The sequence below is a fragment of the Pleurodeles waltl genome, chromosome 4_1 (assembly GCF_031143425.1).
Source record: "Pleurodeles waltl isolate 20211129_DDA chromosome 4_1, aPleWal1.hap1.20221129, whole genome shotgun sequence".
Taxonomy (NCBI): domain Eukaryota; kingdom Metazoa; phylum Chordata; class Amphibia; order Caudata; family Salamandridae; genus Pleurodeles; species Pleurodeles waltl.
In genome coordinates, this window is record NC_090442.1 from 18,596,035 (window position 1) to 18,613,264 (window position 17,230).

Sequence of the window (17,230 nt, forward strand, 5' to 3'; positions counted from 1 at the left end):
CAGGCTGATGACTCCACTGCCAAGGCAAAAAGAAGTGGCAATGGGGGACACCCCTGTTGGGTGCCCCTACCCACCACCCGGGAATCCAAAAGTTCAATCCCCACTCAAAAACGCACGATGGGCTCGGTGTAAAGCAAACGCACCCGGGGCAAAACTTGGGGCCAAACCCCATTCCTTGTAATACATCCATCAGAAATTTCCACTCCACAATATCGAAAGCCTTTTCAAGGTCTAATGACACCAACACCAGATCTTGCGCCTCTTCCATGGTTTCATGCAAAACATGAGTTAATTGTTGTAAGTTAAAGGACGTACTGCAGCCCGGTATGAAACCACATTGGTCTTCATGGACCAGCCCCCAAATTACTCCATTTATTCCAATAGAGGGAAGGGGGGTCCAAAAAACCACAAAACTCCCTGTATACAAATGCCGATTAGTATTATAAAGCGTAGGAACTTCACCAGAGGACATTGGACCCTAGTCCTCCATGGGAAAGCACAATTCAAAAAGGTGGTGAGGTCCCACTGTGTGGATACAGTTATTATTTATCAGAATCAAAATGTCTAGGGACGTGTAGCGTTCATCAACAAGACTATAGTCAATACCAATGTTGCTCCAATTTCAATTTTATTTTTAGGAAGACATTCAACTCACGGTAGAAACGCAGACACTCAAAGGTCCAAGAGAATATATGAATTAGGCCAGCCAACACGTGTTTCGCCCCACAGGCGCGTAGGCCAGGGCTTTCTCAAGGCTGGGGAAAAGAAAAAAATGTCATAAGACTAAAGACAATAGTGAAAACGAGTGTAGTTATATTGAAAACGGTGAAGGGAAGCCAAAGGACTGTGCCAGGGAAATCCCGAAAGATTCCTAAGAATAAAGGCCCTGATGAACTCGTGAAAAGAGGTCATGCTGTCCAAAATCATGCTTCTCAAAGTCAAAAAAGGCCAAAAAGAGGAGGCCTTTGCCGGGTGATAGAAGAACTTGGGATAGAATAGGGGTAACCAAAAGATTGAGTATAAATTAGTGGCGACCAATTCGAATATCCTTTAGGAAAAATAGAGATGATCAAGGGTCAGTTTTTAAATTACCTGAATTGGCTAATTTGTGAGAAAGAGCACATGCATTCGAAGAGAGACATTATTACATTGCACCCAAGGAAGAATTGTGATTGGGAACAGAAAATGTTACTGTACACAAAAGAAAAGAATAAGAAGGAGAAAAACCATACCATTTTAAGTAATTTGGTGTTCAGATAGCCAAAAAACAGTTGATAATATGAGTAATAATGCAGCAGGTTAGCCTGAAATATAAGTATATGCATGTAACATCATGTGACTGATATCATTAGGTTAAGCATAAGTAAACAATCAAAGAAAAAACCTTTTCGGCTGAGTTATGTCTAATATTAAAAATATATATAAAAAGTAATGATATCTGTTTAAATAGGGAGTACAGCACAATAAAGATTGCAATCTAGGCTCAAGAGAAAAGGAAAAAAGGAAAAAGGAAAAAAAAAAGAAAGAAAAAGGCAAAAGAATCAGAGTTTAAAAAGTTGCCAAAGAGAAATAGATAAAGATAAGTACCAATAGTTTTGCCCGGAGGAGACCAGAATAATGAGAAGCCACCCGTTTTATATCCGCAATAGATTTCAGAAATAAAGAATGCTGTTTAGGTCGGAAAGGTAAACATCTATTGGATCGTTAAGTGAAAAAATGCCAAACGTTTTCTCATAAAGAAAGACCCTTGCGGTAAAGACTCACCAGTTTAGTGTTTATGTTTCTATTCAATGACGCATATTTACGTCCGTCGCCTGAAAAATATCTAAAAAAACGGCAGCGCTCCGATTTCAGCTCGCGTCTTTATACGCGACCGTTATGATGTATTGGGTTGTCCTACCTCGATATAGACTATCGGGTATGGACAAAGAGAAGGGACTTCAATTCTTCCGGCACACGCGATGTCGGCGGCACCATCTTGGTAGTAACCAAGGGCGGCGCCATCTTTGCACAAACAATAAATGTGTATTACGTCCAAAGAAAAGGACAGGGAATGTTGAATGAGTTAATAAGACCTAATAAATCAAAGGTCTATTTTATAATTATTGATCTAAGAAAAATGAATACAAGTAAAAGAAAATGAATGTTGATACTGTGAATTATGGTATTGCCCTAACAACCTAAGTAAGGTGAGACATGAGAGATAAGAACAGAATAAATATAGTAACCATGTGAGAAATCAATGGTACGTCGACAGAAACTAAGAAAGAACATTACACAAATTTTAAAACAAACTTGGTACATTATTACAAAGCACTCCAGATGACAATGTTACTGGGTGTCTCAATTTTACAATAGCCAATAGTGCCACTCATAGTCTTTGTTAAGTCCATGATTAACTGTATCGTATTGGATTATAAGTCTGCTTTCCTCCTTGCGCAGGCGTAATGGAGTATTGCCACCTCGAGGGGTTGATCTGACTCGTCGAAGACCACAGAATGTGAAATTGCGTTCATGGGAATTAAATTCTGTGAAATGTTCAACAAGTGGTGCTTTCATGTCCAGTTTTTGAATATTGCGGTAGTGTTCTTGGATTCTTATTTTGAGAGGGCGAATGGTACTGCCTAGATAGCATATTATATAGACAACATTCGAGCTTTCACAATTTATGAAGTCATTGATATGGAAACATTGGTCATTGATAGTAATTGTTGTGGTTTTTGAGAGACCCCACTTACAGATTGAACATTTGCTGCATGTGTAAAAGCCCTTTGGTTTTGGAGGTAAAAAAGATGTTGGAGACTGATTTTGAAAAAATGATGAGCAGAGTTTGTCTCTTAGATTGGGAGCCCGCTGGAAGCCTATTTGTGGAAAATTTGTTATGTGTTGATTAATGGAGGGGTTATTTTGTAGAAGGTACCAATGTTTGCGAAGGAGTTTCCGAATCAAATGATGGCCATTGTGAAATTCAGTAATAAACTGGATAGCAGGCTTTGTATTGACTGTATGGGATTTGTTTAGTAGCTTGATGCGGTCCATGTCACGTAGTTTATCCTTAGTAGCGTTAAGTGATTGGTGATTGTACCCCCTGGCAGTTAGTCTCTCAGTCATTTGGGTGGAGATGTTGTCGTAATCTGTTTTGGTAGTGCAATTCAATCTGGCTCTTTTATATTCACCCTGAGGAATATTCTGGATGGTACTTGAGGGATGACAGCTGGTAGCATGAAGAATTGAATTTGCTGCTGTTGTTTTCCGAAATAATTTTGTCTGTAACTTGTCATCTTTTATAAAGATCAGAAGGTCCAGGTATTCTACTGATGAGTTAGAGATGTGATAAGTGATGTCGATGCCCCATTTGTTGGGCACTAATGACTGTAAGAATTGATTAAGGAGACCCTTTGGACCTTGCCAAATGAACAAGATGTCGTCAATGTAACAACCCCAAAAGATGATATGTTGAGAAAGATGTTCAGTTAGATCATCCCGTAGCCAGTGGTTTTCTACTGCACCATCAGAATGCAGGCGTATGGTGGGGCACATTTTGCCCCATCGCAGTCCCTTGGAGTTGTAAGTAGAACTTGCCGTCAAATAGAAAATAGTTATTTTCTAAACAAAATTGCAACATTTCCGTAATCATCAAATTACGTTCCAGATACTTCACTGATTTTGTGGAAAGGCATCTTCTAACAGCTTCTAGGCCGCCACTATGTTTTATAGAAGTATAGAGGCTGACAACGTCAATGGTAACCAGAAAGGAGTCAGATTGCCAATCGATGTTTTGTAGCTTTTGTAAAATATCTTTGGAATCTCTAACAAAGGAGGGTAAATTTGTCATAAAGGCTGCAGTTCCTTATCGATTAGGGTGCCCAGTTGTGAACAGATAGAGTTGATGCCTGATATTATTGGTCGACCTTTGGGTGGGTGACCTTTTTTGTGTATTTTTGGTAGAAGATATAGGGTAGGGATAGTGGGAAATTGTAAGTATAAGGCACTTTTTTCTCTACTAGAAAGAATATGGAGAGAATGCCAGTGCTCCAAAAGATCAAATAGCCTATGTTGGATTTCAGCTGTTGGGTTGTGTGAAAGAGGTTTGTAGCATTTCTTATCCTGAAGATGCCGATAGGCTTCCTGCAAGTAGTCATAGGTGTTGAGGACAACTATATTTCCGCCCTTGTCAGCCTCTTTAATTAGGATTTTATTATTTTTGCTCAGTAATTTGAGGGCTTGTGCTTGTTTTTTGGTAATATTGGGACCCCCAGTGCCACCCACACTGCCACTCTCCGTGCATAGGAGGAATATGATGTGGTGTACAATTGTCCCTGCCACTTCTTAGCTAGTTTCTGAGCTTTGTCATCCAGCATATGTGTTTCCTGTAAGCATGCTATCTGTGTCTTATGACATTGAAGAAAGGAGTACACCCTGTAGTGCCTGGAATAATTATTTAACCCCCTGACATTCCACAACACTATATTTACCAGCCTAGGCATAGGACCATTGTGTATCCCCCCTGTAAGCCTCTCCTGTTTATGGGGTAGGAGTAATTCTCTCATGACGAGGACTTCCATTGTCCTTTGAACTGCAATAAAAGCAAGCATGCACAGTTATAAACAACCCCAACACCCCTGCTCACCCCGGATAGACAACAAAAAGAACAATACATACTGTAGATCCATGTGTAGATATGCTGCCAGGACTAACATCCTATATCCCCAACCCCCATATACTAAACCTACCACAACCATGGAGGTAGCATCCCCGACCCCGGATGCGGATTACACAGTGTCTGCATTGTAGTAATTCCCGAAACTAGGAAAACAATGAGTACACTCATTGAGGTAATAGGGCTAGGCAACAAGTGCCCAGTCTCCATCCACCCCTGCCCAGCATCAATAACAGGCTCTGCGATGCAGCCTCACACCTGCCCCCCCTCAAGACAACCAAACAGCAAATACAGTTATCACATGAATGTGCTTTGCAGAATACAAACAGTAGAAAAATTGTCCGCAATGCAGGCCTCATCCAGCATCTTCACCCATGGCCGTCCCCGATTCTGGCTCCCGCACCACTCTCACCAGTTCCAGAGCAGGATTCAGACAGACGACAGCCATTGTACCATCCTGTTGTACCTCAATCCTGAGATGGTCCTCCCCGGCCGAGGTCAGTGAAGTTCCCATCTTGTTGGTGTTGTACACCGGCTCGGATCCCAAGGAGGCCTGACCTGGAACCCTAGGTGGCGCCTTATCCCACAGTTCAAGCCACCTCCAGACTTCTGGATGGTCAAAAAAGTGGGACTTGCCCCCAGAAAAGACCCACAGGCATGCAGGGTATAGCAACATATACCTCACGCCCATGGATATAAGCTTGGCTTTCACCTCCCAAGAAGCTCTTCCTCGAGTTGTGTGCTTAATTAGTGTAGTCCAGATAGAAAGCTTGTGATTTCCAAAAACAGCATTATTGGTTTCACAGGCTGCCCTTATGACACAGTCTCAATCTCGGGAGTTTAGGATCTGAAAAATGACTGCCCGGGGAGGCACCCCAGGCTTTTATAGGGACAACCAGTGCCATGTGGGTCATTAAATGATGAACACAGAGGATAACCCCACAGGTCGCAGCACATCCCTGATCCATCGCTCCGCAAAGGCCTGCGCAGAACCACCCTCCTATCTCTAAGGTAACCCGAGAAGGCGGACATTATTCCGTCTCAATCTGCCTTCAGCATCCTCAACTATGGCCTCCAGCTTTCTGGATCTCGATGTAACCTGCGCCAGTTGCTTGCACAACATGGCCACCTCTGTCTGCAGCTTCACAATTTGAACCCTTCTCCACCTTTCTAAGGACCTTCCGAAGGTGATTCACCTCCAAGGGAACAGATATTTTCCCCTTCAGAGCCACCCTGGAGCCCTGTATGGTGGCAAGGAGTTCAGCCTGGGATGGCTCCTTCACAGGCACCCTGCATCATCTTCCTTCCTCTGGCCAGCATTTCCTGTTTGGCGCTGTGAGAGAGGGGCAGAGGTGGTATAATGTTCCATGGTGTTCCCATGTAAAGGGGCCACCTGCTTGTTTTGGCCCATCAGTACCAATTGGGGTTGGGGGGCAGGATTGCCAGGAGCCGCCTCCCACTCAGCCACAAGTAAGTCTTCTCCAGTGGTTCCTGCAGAGTGGCCCCACAGTCCCTGGGCCTCACCGCAAACCACACGTCACCCACAAAGCTAGTTATTGAGATCACTGTAGTATTTATTCAGTAGCACCCCCTGGGGCCCAGGCACCCATCAGTCACTCACCAGTGTCCATTAATTTGCTGCCTTGCCAAGTTGGGCCAATGCTCCTCGCTTTGTCCCATATGCATAAGAGGGGGGTGGACCCCTCCGAGATGTCTCAGTTCAAACCAAGCGGGCCCCAGTCCTCTGTTCTGCCACTCACTGGGTGCCTCCATCGGCCCACGGTCTCTCTCCAGCAGGGCACAAGCAGTCCAGGCCACCCCTCTGGCAGCTCCAACCCAGCAGAGCACCACTCCCAGGCGGATGGACCACAGCCACGACACCCGCCCCTCAGCACCTCCGCTCGCTCCTGCTCGTAGCATGCATCAGCCACAGCAACACCCTCACTCGCCTCCCGCAGGGCTCGTCTACCCACCAAGACGGGCCCAACGCAGCGCCGGCGTCTTAATAGGTGAGGAGGGGCACAATCTACAATATTGGGCCTCTGAGCTCACAGGCCACCTCGTCTAGACTCCACCCATCCGGTAGGTACTGCACTGCCCCCAACAGTGCCCGGGGTAACCACCCTCCATGTCAGGGACCACCGGGCGACCGCTGCAGACCCAGCTATGTTGCTGGACCGCAGGGCACCACTCAGGGGCAGACAATGACCCAGATGGAAAGGCCGTGTACGAGGGCACACGCAAGAAGTACCCCTCGCAAGGCAGAAGCAAAAAAAAAAACAGATGGTGGACGGAATGCTGAACAATGCAAACATTCACCCCCAGTCACAACGATCTGTGTTTAATCCATCATTTGTTTGCCCACCATGCCACCCCAATTTGGATCCAGCTATATGCAAATTAGTCTTGATCCTGTTCCCCATGGGAACAGTCCAGCCCGAACTGCCAGGCCAGGTTTTCCCTGGACCAGAAACAAGCATCCTGGGACCGGTTTCAAGGTATCACCCTTCATCAGCTAGGCTGGCTTGAATCCAGTGGCGCAGTGAGCACGGGACCCATGTGGGGGTATACCCTTCCCACTTAGGGTGAGAAAAGCAAAAAAAGAAAAAAAACTGAAGATGGACGGAATGCTGAACAATGCAAGCATTCACCCCCAGTCACAAAGTTCTAGGTTTAATCCATCGTTTTTTTTGCCCACCAGGCCACCCCACTTTGGGCCTTTCCAGGGCAGACATGGCTGGATTCCGCAGGATTAGTCCGGGGTGGCGCAGAGCTTCCTAGAAGCGTATCCCGCTAGCCATTTTGCTTGGCCACGCCCCCCATACAGTCAAATCTTAACGGGTGCAAACAAATCTCCTTGATCCTTATCCTTGCCATGGGGTAGGACTGTATGGTTGTAAAGAGGAATTTACTGAAGCTGGAGCCAAATTAGAGACAGCTTAGAACATCCACAAAATTGGACAAAGCTGCGCCCATTTATCATACACAATAGTTGAAAATGTATCACGGCGAAAGAGCAGTCGATGACTCAGAATTTCTTGGCAACACAAGATTCTGAAACTCACTTTTACCAGCTCGGTGAACACATTCTGTCCAGTAACATTAAAAAAAGAACGGCAAATCTTCCTGTTCCAAGAGCCTTACGAATATCGTCCAAATGAATTTCCTGTTATCTTATATTTTTCCTTTTGATTTCTGTTTCTTGATCATGTGCTCTGACTTCCTATGTCCTACTCACTTCTGTATTTTATTCATTTCAGGGGATTTCTCCCTACTTGCTCGTTTCATATTTTCTACTCTTAACATAACCTTCCTCCTAGTAGATGCACTTCATAACGTGCACAACTAGATGTATAGGAAATGCAGTATCCTGGAATCAGTTGGGAAAAGCATAGAGCCAAAATGTAAACATACCCACTCTTGTGCCCCGACTCGTGAAAATGCTTTCCGGGGTTGAATTTTTGGCATTCGGCTGCTCTCTTTGAGTTTGTTGCTTGGAATCTAACAGGTATTCTTCAACCACAGTCCTCTCCCAGGTCATGGATGCCTTGTTCAACGTGGGTAATCGGCATATTGTCTCCCTCTCTGTCTCTGTAAATAAACTCACCGCCATCTCTTCATGAAGGCCTGAGCTGTCCAACAAGATTAGAACTCAAGTTGTGAATCTCTTTTTCACGTTCCCTTATTTGACAGACATGTACCCAATGTTAGAGAGGAAACAAAATGTGAAGAAGGTGCGCCATCACAGACATTAGTAGAGAGCGTTACAGAGCTATACGTGGTGAAAGAACAGTGCAGGCCTCAGTTTCACAACGATGCAAGACAGGTGAAGAGTTCACTGGAAAACAGAGTGGATGATCAGCAAGGTCTTAGTTAAAGGAAACCTGTTTGCAAGCTTTGAGGAATTTATGGTCACAGCATACAGGCATGTATTCTTTGTTTTTGGTAAATTGGAAACGTGACTGAAGGAAAAAGAGCAGGAGATAGAGTAAGCCAAGAGTACACCGAATCTGATAAGAAGTCTTGGTAGCAGAACAATAAAACACACACACGTGTACATATGAAAGAAGCAAATAAATGGTTTGTTAAGCATTGTTAGAATTACAATGAAGAATGTGTAGAGAAAAGGTTAGGAGTTTGAGGACACAGGTGATGTGATGTTTTTGTAACAAATATGTGACTCTTCAGTAATCTATTATTAACCTTCTGTAGGACGCATTGTTCATGTAACTATATAAGCGGCTACCTGCTAGCAGCCGTTGTTCATGTAGCTATATAAGTGGCTGCCTGCGAGCAGCCGTTGTTCATGTAGCTATATAAGCGGCTGCCTGCGAGCAGCCGTTGTTCATGTAACTATATAAGTGGCTGCCTGCGAGCAGCCGTTGTTCATGTAGCTATATAAGCAGCTGCCTGCGAGCAGCCGTTGTTCATGTAACTATATAAGTGGCTGCCTGCGAGCAGCCGTTGTTCATGTAACTATATAAGCGGCTGCCTGCGAGCAGCCGTTTGAGATCAGCTGTCTACCTGTGTGGGGATAGCTACTCTTCCTGCTGCAACAGTAAACCTGCTTGTGCCTTGCCAAGAGGAGTCCTGTTTTTAATATGTTAAGTGTCCCCGCAACACATCAAAAGATCCTTCGCTGATACTGCTCCGAGTATTTGGGACCCACTAACGGTTCATTTCCGACCCAGTTTCTCCTCCAAGTGTTAAAATCAGAGTTCAAACAACGCCTCTTGACTAACTTCTGTATTTGATTTTTTTTTTTTAAGACTGCACCCTAGGAGATGCTGGGCTTCTTTTCTCCTTTGACTCCCTTCCCCCCTTTTCTCTTCTCACTTTCTTTTCTGCAGTCTGATTATGTTCTCGACCCAGGATGAACTTCCCATGACACACATTGCGTGAATGCTCAGAATTCAGATTTTCTCAAGTTTTCAGTGTTGCTATTTCTCAATTTGATTAAAGACACAAGTGAGCATTATGTGTTACTTTCCATGGTTTGTCTGTACAGCACCCAAGTTAAATATAGTAATAAAAGATTGCAATTCCTAGAACCCATTGGAATTTATCACTACAGAAGACTAAACCGGTTGTGCTGTCATGGCACACTACTTGTGCACTTCTTCTATTGGTACCTCATATGCATCTACCTGTGCACCCCGTCTGTTTGTATCTCACATGCACCTACCTGTGCACTGTTCCCGGTGATACCTCATAGGCACCTACCTTTGCACCTCTGATTGTATCTTATAAGCACTTACCTGTGCACCTCCTCTGTTTGTACCCCATAAGCACCGCCCTTTGCAACTCCTATGTTTATATCTCATAAGCACCTACCTGTACACCTTTTCTATTCGTACCTTCCAGACGAGCTTCTAAAAAAGAAGCTTGTGATCACTGTACTGCCAACCATGGCCATTTGACTTTCAGGCTATTACCTGATTTTTGCTCTGTGCAGGCATCGAGTTGTTCCTCTGCTTTGGCTAACAGTGAGCCCTGTAGAGTAAGTATGCAGATATGGGAGGGTGTGTGTGGGGGGAGAGTGGGGGGATATAAAGGAAATGAGGTAAACCTGGCTATAAGAAATGCCTAAAGGTAGAAATGCTGCAATCACCCGTGGACAATGGACCCTTCCTCCTGCTCTACCAAATGCCCTTCCAGCCACAGAGCAGCCTCCTCAGCACTAAACTGACAGCACTATGAGCCCGACTTAGAGTTTGGTGGATGGGGTTACTCCTTTACAAACGTGACAGATATCCCACTATACCCTACGGGAATTGTATTATGGCGGACAGGATATCCGTCGCATTTGTGACAGAGTAACCTGCCTTCCAAACTCAAAATCAGGCCCTCAGTATGACCACCACTGTTGGCTGCGGGGATATGTCAGGTCAATTATTGATTGTGATTAATTCCCTCTATTAAGAGCTAAATGACGGATATTGATGTTGTGTGTGTGCCTTGTCTGCGCACATAATGTAAAGGTAGGTATTCTAATGAACCCCTCATTCTGAAAGGTGCTGAAGCTTAAGGTGCAACAGGATCCAAACTCTATCTGCTTTAGGAAGAACTAAAGAATCTCTTGTTTGTGTAAAGTGTCAGGGCCAGAGCTAGGCAGTGTAAGCTGCCTAGTGTCAGGGCCAGATGGACGGATATTATTGCAATAGAAAATCCACCTTAACTCACGATAATGCACCAGTCTTTCAGGTTTGCAGAAAGCAGAAATGCTTGACCCACCCCAGGGTGACTGGGAAAGTAGCAAAGATAACAAACAACAGTTTAAAGACAGGAGTTGGCACTCCAGCTGATCCAATGTGAACAGGAAAGGATTGTAAAGAAGAGTGTGATAGAGTTACCTTTGTAATATACGTCCTGAAGAGCCCTTTATTATATATGTCCTAAAGAGTTACCTTTGTTATATACTTCCTGAAGAGCCCTTTATTATATATGTCCTGAAGAGTTTCCTTTGTTATATACTTCCTGAAGAGCCCTTTATTATATACATCCTGAAGACTTTCCTTTGTTATATACTTCCTGAAGAGCCCTTCATTATATACATCCTGAAGAGTTTCCTTTGTCATATACTTTCTAAAGAATTATCTTTATTATATCCTTTCTGTAGAGTTTCCTTTGTTATATATATCCTGAAGAGGTACGTTTGTTATATACTCACTGAAGAGATACCCTTATTAAATACTTCCTCAAGAGTTTCCTTTACTTTATACTTCCTCAAGAGTTACCTTTCTTCTACGCTTCCTCAAACTAAACAGCATCCTGTCCTGATCCATCTCTGTTTCCACAATCTGTTCTTGTTTAAATGAAATCTTGTTCACGTGATATTCCTAAAGATTTTCCCAAAGCATGTGGGTGGTCGTGAGTGCCCTTTCTTTACTACGTTACTCTGTGAACACTGGTGAATGTCCACTTTTTTGAAGTAAAGAAGATGTGACGTGTTCAACAGAACTTTTAGTTAAATATTTGTGTACGGTGAAACATCCCTTGATAAGTCTCAGAAATGATGAAGAAGAGATGACTTTTACAACCAGATAAACACTGTGTATTCACATTCCATTACGTTTCCATTTAGCGATTTTCAATCTCTTTACATCAACAGGAAACAAGCCTTGATTGCACAAAATGATTATGAATAATGAAGATAATATTGTAAATCTGAAAAAAGTGTCATAAATAATGTCAGGAAAACATCAGTGCTGTCGGCGAGAGAGGAACCTGAACAATACTGAGGGATCCTGGAAGAAGCAGTCAAGAGCCTTTCAGTGAATGTGAGTCTGAGCTGTGCACCTCCATGCCACAAGACTAAGAAATGACCTCTAGAAAACTAAGGCAACTACTCTGACAGACTTCCTCATGTGTAAACATGTGTGCAATACTAGGTTTGATCTTGAGATCGGTATGATGTGTTCACAGCAGTGCTCTGCTTCCTAAAATGACAATACACCACTATTCAGTCCTCTACGTGTATTGTAAACTCTTTCTGGCAAAACCACAGCAACCAGAGAAAGGCACAATGGAGCCAAACAACTGAAGGGCAAAGGAAAGAAAATTTGTGCTGTCTAAAATACAGAGTGCTGTCCTAATTTACACTGACCAAAAGGGGGGTGAATGTTTCCCACAAGTGTGCTAAACCATTATCCAAACTAAAGTCAAAATCACCCCCAAAGAAGCCTCACACATATTTTGCGTATGATAAGAATTTAATAATTATTCTACTTTATTTAAATAGGAAATCAAATGTCCAAAATACTACACACATACAGACAATGTGAGAACCACACAAGGGCTTTATCAGCCATGTTGGCCCATCAGGAAACACAGACATGGAATGTATATAGATATATACCAGACCCTGAGACACTAACCAAGAAAGAAAAACCATACACACGCAGCAAGAGCTTTTGTTTGTCATCAGAACTAAAGCACCCTCAGCAAACGCACACATGTGAAAAACAATGAAACTACGCTGAGGGGGTCATTCTAACTCTGGCGGGCGGCGGAGGCCGCCCGCCAGAGTTCCCCCCTCCGAAATACCGCACCGCGGTCAGTAGACCGCGGAGGGTATTCTAAGTTTTTCCCTGGGCTGGCGGGCGGTCGCCAAAAGACCGCCCGCCAGCCCAGGGAAAAACTTCCTTCCCACGAGGATGCCGGCTCGTAATCGAGCCGGCGGAGTGGGAAGGTGCGACGGGTGCTGTTGCACCCGTCGCGTATTTTACTGTCTGCCAAGCAGACAGTGAAATACTTGTAGGGGCCCTCTTACGGGGGCCCCTGCAGTGCCCATGCCAGTGGCATGGGCACTGCAGGGGCCCCCAGGGGCCCCGCGACCCCCCCCTACCGCCATCCGGTTCCCGGCGGGCGGACCGCCGGGAACTGGATGGCGGTAGGGGGGGTTGGAATCCCCTCGGCGGCGCAGCTAGCTGCGCCGCCTTGGAGGATTCCAAAGGGCGGCGGTACACTGGCGGGAGACCGCCAGTGTTGCCGGTCCGACCGCGGCTTTACCGCCGCGGTCGGAATGCCCTTGGGAGCACCGCCGGCCTGTCGGCGGTGCTCCCGCCGACCCTGGCCCCGGCGGTCTTAGACCGCCGGGGTCAGAATGACCCCCTGAATGTGTTAATAGCGTCAGTCAATCAGCACTTTTAAAAGGTCATAAACAAACACACACTGGGGAAAAAACATACCATTGCGGTGAATGTGCGAAAAGCTTTAGGGAATTGTCATTAAAAAAAAAACATCAACAAACCCACACAGGGGAAAAGCCATTCAAGTGCAGTGAATATGGAAGTAGCTTTAGTTACTCAACACAGCTAAAACGCCATCAGCGAACACACACAGGGGAAAAGCCATTCAGGTGCAATGAAGGTTTGAAGAGCTTTAGTCGATTAGAAAACCTACGAAACCATCTGCGAGCACACACAGGGGAAAAGCCATTCAAGTGCAGTGAATGTGGAAGTAGCTTTAGACACTCAACACACCTAAAACGGCATCAGCTAACACACACGGGAAAAGCCATTCATGTGCAGTGAATGTGGAAGTAGCTTTAGTTACTCAACAGACCTAAAACAGCATCATCGAACACACACAGCGGAAAAGCCATTCAAGTGGAGTGAATGTGTGAAGAGCTTTAGGCATTTGTCAAACCTACAAAGAAATCTGCAAATACACAAAGGGGAAAAACCATTTAGGTGCAGTGAATGTGTGAAGAGCTTTATTAGGTTCTTAGATCTCCAAAGACATCAGCAAACACACACAGGGGAAAAACCATACTATTGCACTGAATGCGTGAAGAGCTTTAGTCGATTATCACTCCTAAAAAAGCATCATCAAACACACACAGGGCAAAAGCCATTCAAGTGCAGTGAATGTGAAAGTAGTTTTAGTCATCTTTCAGCATTAAAGATTCATCAGCGAACGCACACGGGAAAAGCCGTTCAAGTGCAGTGAGTGTGGGAAGAGCTTTAGTTGGTTATCAAGCTTACAAACCCATCAACGAACCCACACAGGGGAAAAGCCATTCAAATGCAGTGAATGTGAAAGTAGTTTTAATCACCTTTCAGCATTAAAGATTCATCAGCGAACGCACACAGGGGAAAAGCCGTTCAAATGCAGTGAGTGTGGGAAGAGCTTTAGTCGGTTATCACACTTACAAAGCCATCAACGAACACACACAGGGGAAAAACCATACCACTGCAGTGAATGTGAAAGTAGCTTTACTGAATCTTCAGTATTAAGGAATCATCAGCGAACACACACAGGGGAAAAGCAATTCAAATGTAGCGAATGTGAGAACAGCTTTAGTTTATTATCAAGCCTAAAACAACATCAGCGAAAACACACGGGAAAAAATGTACAATTGCAGTGAATACAAGAGTAGTTTTAATTGTTCCGCAACATTGATGTCACATCAAATAATACACACAGGAGAAAAACCATTCAAATGTAGCAAATGTGTGAAAAGCTTCAGTTTTGTATCATCTCTCCGAAAACATAAGCGAACGCACAGAGGAAAAAACATAGCATTGCAGTGAATGTGGGAGAGTTTTAATTGACTCTTCAGCACTAAGGAATCAGCTAAACCACAGAGGAAAAACATATCATTGCAGTTAATGTCTGAACAGCATTAGTCAATTATCAATCCTACAAAAACATCAGCGAACACACAATATCACTGAACAGACATAGAAATAATTTATGGAGATGCAGCAAACTTGGCAAGAATTTAAGTACATCAACAATAATATTGACCCATATGTGGATATACTCAGGAGTAAAAATGTGCAGTTATTCGAAGATGAAGGAATTACAGAAAATGATAAAATTACAAATATGTGGAACAGTCAAATACCAGATGTTAAAAACCAGATGATGGAAAAACTGACTATTTGTAATGAAGAAAAGAAGAGATATTTGTAGGATTTTAAAAGTGCCTGTACAAAATTGGATTATCGTTGGTACGGAGTGAGAACCATGTCTAATAATAATCACAATCCTTGTCAAGGTGAACCACAAAAGTCACTAAATAAATCGGAGCTTAACCCCCTGGTAAGCAGTCGGGCATAACTTATGGGCAATGTGTAAAGTACTCATGTAGCAATCTAAGAGTAATAAGGTGAAAACACAACACAAGAAAAATAAGAATCCTAAACCAATTTAGAAAAAGAGAAGATATTTTAATAACTAAACTGGTATCGTAACAACAAAAATCGAATCAGTAGAATTGATGTTATATGTTTTTACAGTTCTTGTCTAAAATAGCAGCAAAAGGTGCGAAGCATCAGTTGTGGGTATCTTATTGCACCACATCACAACAAAGTCACACGTTCAGGCTGACCACGATGGAACACGGGCCGGATAAAGGACCAGATTCATCCCGCTGGAAGTTTCACCTTGTGACTTTGGTACGAAACAGTGCAATCCGTTCCATGGGTTAATTTTATTCAAGTGCTGAGTCCTGCAGGTTCTCCCTACCATTAACCACCACCACCCAGCTGGTGAGAACCAGCTAACAGACTGGTCTTCCACACACACATCCTTATACATAAAACAACACACAAAAATTGGGAGAATTAAATTCCTTTTACTTTTAAACAAACACAAACCAGTTCTTAACAGCACATTTCATATCTGGGGACATGTGATTTGCGTGACCATTGGTGGTACCGCAAATGTGAGTGAGGGATCAGTAATGGAAGTCACTAACCCACACACTGTGTGATAACAAGGCCTGGGACAAGGCTTCTCTTCAGAAGAGTGAGGGATCATTAATGGAAGACAGTGACCCACACACTGTGTGATAACCAGGCCAAGCACAAAGCAAACAAAATCTGCTGACTTCAGAGATGAGGGTACCAGGTTCGAACCTCGGCGGGTCAACAGCCTGTGACTCTGGGCATATCACTTAATCTCCCCGTGCCCACAATTCAGCGCCGTGAGACCCTCACAGGTAATTAGCTGCACTTTACAAATCCTGGATTATAGAGGGCAGATGGCTCACACAGTCCAATTTTGAAATGCTTGTTCAACATGAGAAATGAGGAAAAAGAGATTTATAATTTCTAAAATATGATACAGTTAGAACCAATCATGATATAAAATATACAAAATAATGATTAGAATGTACATGTTAATAAGAAATGTATGCTGACATGTAATACAATAAAAACGGATTTGAATTGATGGTATTTGGCTGGTGATTACATAGAAAGTGATGTTAAATGAGATTGCCCCCCTAAACTATCAGGATAATTTGTGCTGTCAGCAGGAGACTGGCATCCTGGCACCGGAGGGCTCCAGTGTTGATGATGTGGCCGCTCTCTGCAGAAACCCTGGAATTGATGGCATTAGAGAGTTCAGTGTCGACAGCGTGACCGTTCTCACTTGGGAGCCTGCTCTGGTGGCATTAGAGGGTCCGGTGTCGACAGCGTGACCGTTCTCACTTGGGAGCCTGGTCCAGGTGGCATTAGAAGGGTTCCAGTCGCAATAGCACAACTGTTCTCTGTAATTCTGGAACAGGTGAGAAGTGTCATGAATGATGGTTTCTGTACACCTGAAGTCAGTATTTTGACGGGGCTGCGGCCCGGCGTAGGTGGCATTAGAAAGGGGTGCAGTCTCGATAATGTTACTGTTCTCACCAGGGAGAGGCACTGTCCAGTCTCAATGGAGTAACAGCGCTTAGCTGGAGTTCGTTGTGGGTACTTGTTTCTGGTATTTGAAAGTGGTGCAGCAGAAGGGTTGAGTCTGTATAGCTCAATCCTCCTCAGGAGAAGCCTAGAACAGGAGGCGTTGAGGGGGTCAATTCTCGATAGCTTGAATTCCAGCAGCAGGCAGTCAGTTATAGGTTACATTAGAGGTGTGCAGTGTGCATAGCTTGACTGCTCTGAGAAGGACCCCTCTTTAGATGTTTCTAGGAATGAAAACAGGTTTTTTGCTCCAGATGGTATTCACTCTCCTTCTAGGATGATGGAGGGAGAAGTGCTACGAAGCAGCACAGCCACTTTGAATAAAAGTATAATAATCAAGGTGGGTGTTCCAGAGGGACTGGTGTTAGTTAGCAAACCACGG

At 44.1% G+C, this 17,230-nt stretch overlaps 1 long non-coding RNA gene and 1 pseudogene across 1 annotated transcript in view; both read left to right on the forward strand.

The window, feature by feature from the left end:
• LOC138287258 (uncharacterized) overlaps positions 1-12,657 on the forward strand; it is a 55,315-nt gene extending 42,658 nt beyond the window's left edge. The window contains exon 3 of the long non-coding RNA XR_011202181.1: positions 11,772-12,657. This is a non-coding gene — a long non-coding RNA (uncharacterized lncRNA). The remainder of the gene's footprint in view (positions 1-11,771) is intronic.
• Positions 1-16,309, forward strand: part of LOC138286916 (zinc finger protein 208-like) — a 255,326-nt pseudogene extending 239,017 nt beyond the window's left edge.
• The last annotated feature ends 921 nt before the right edge of the window (positions 16,310-17,230 follow it).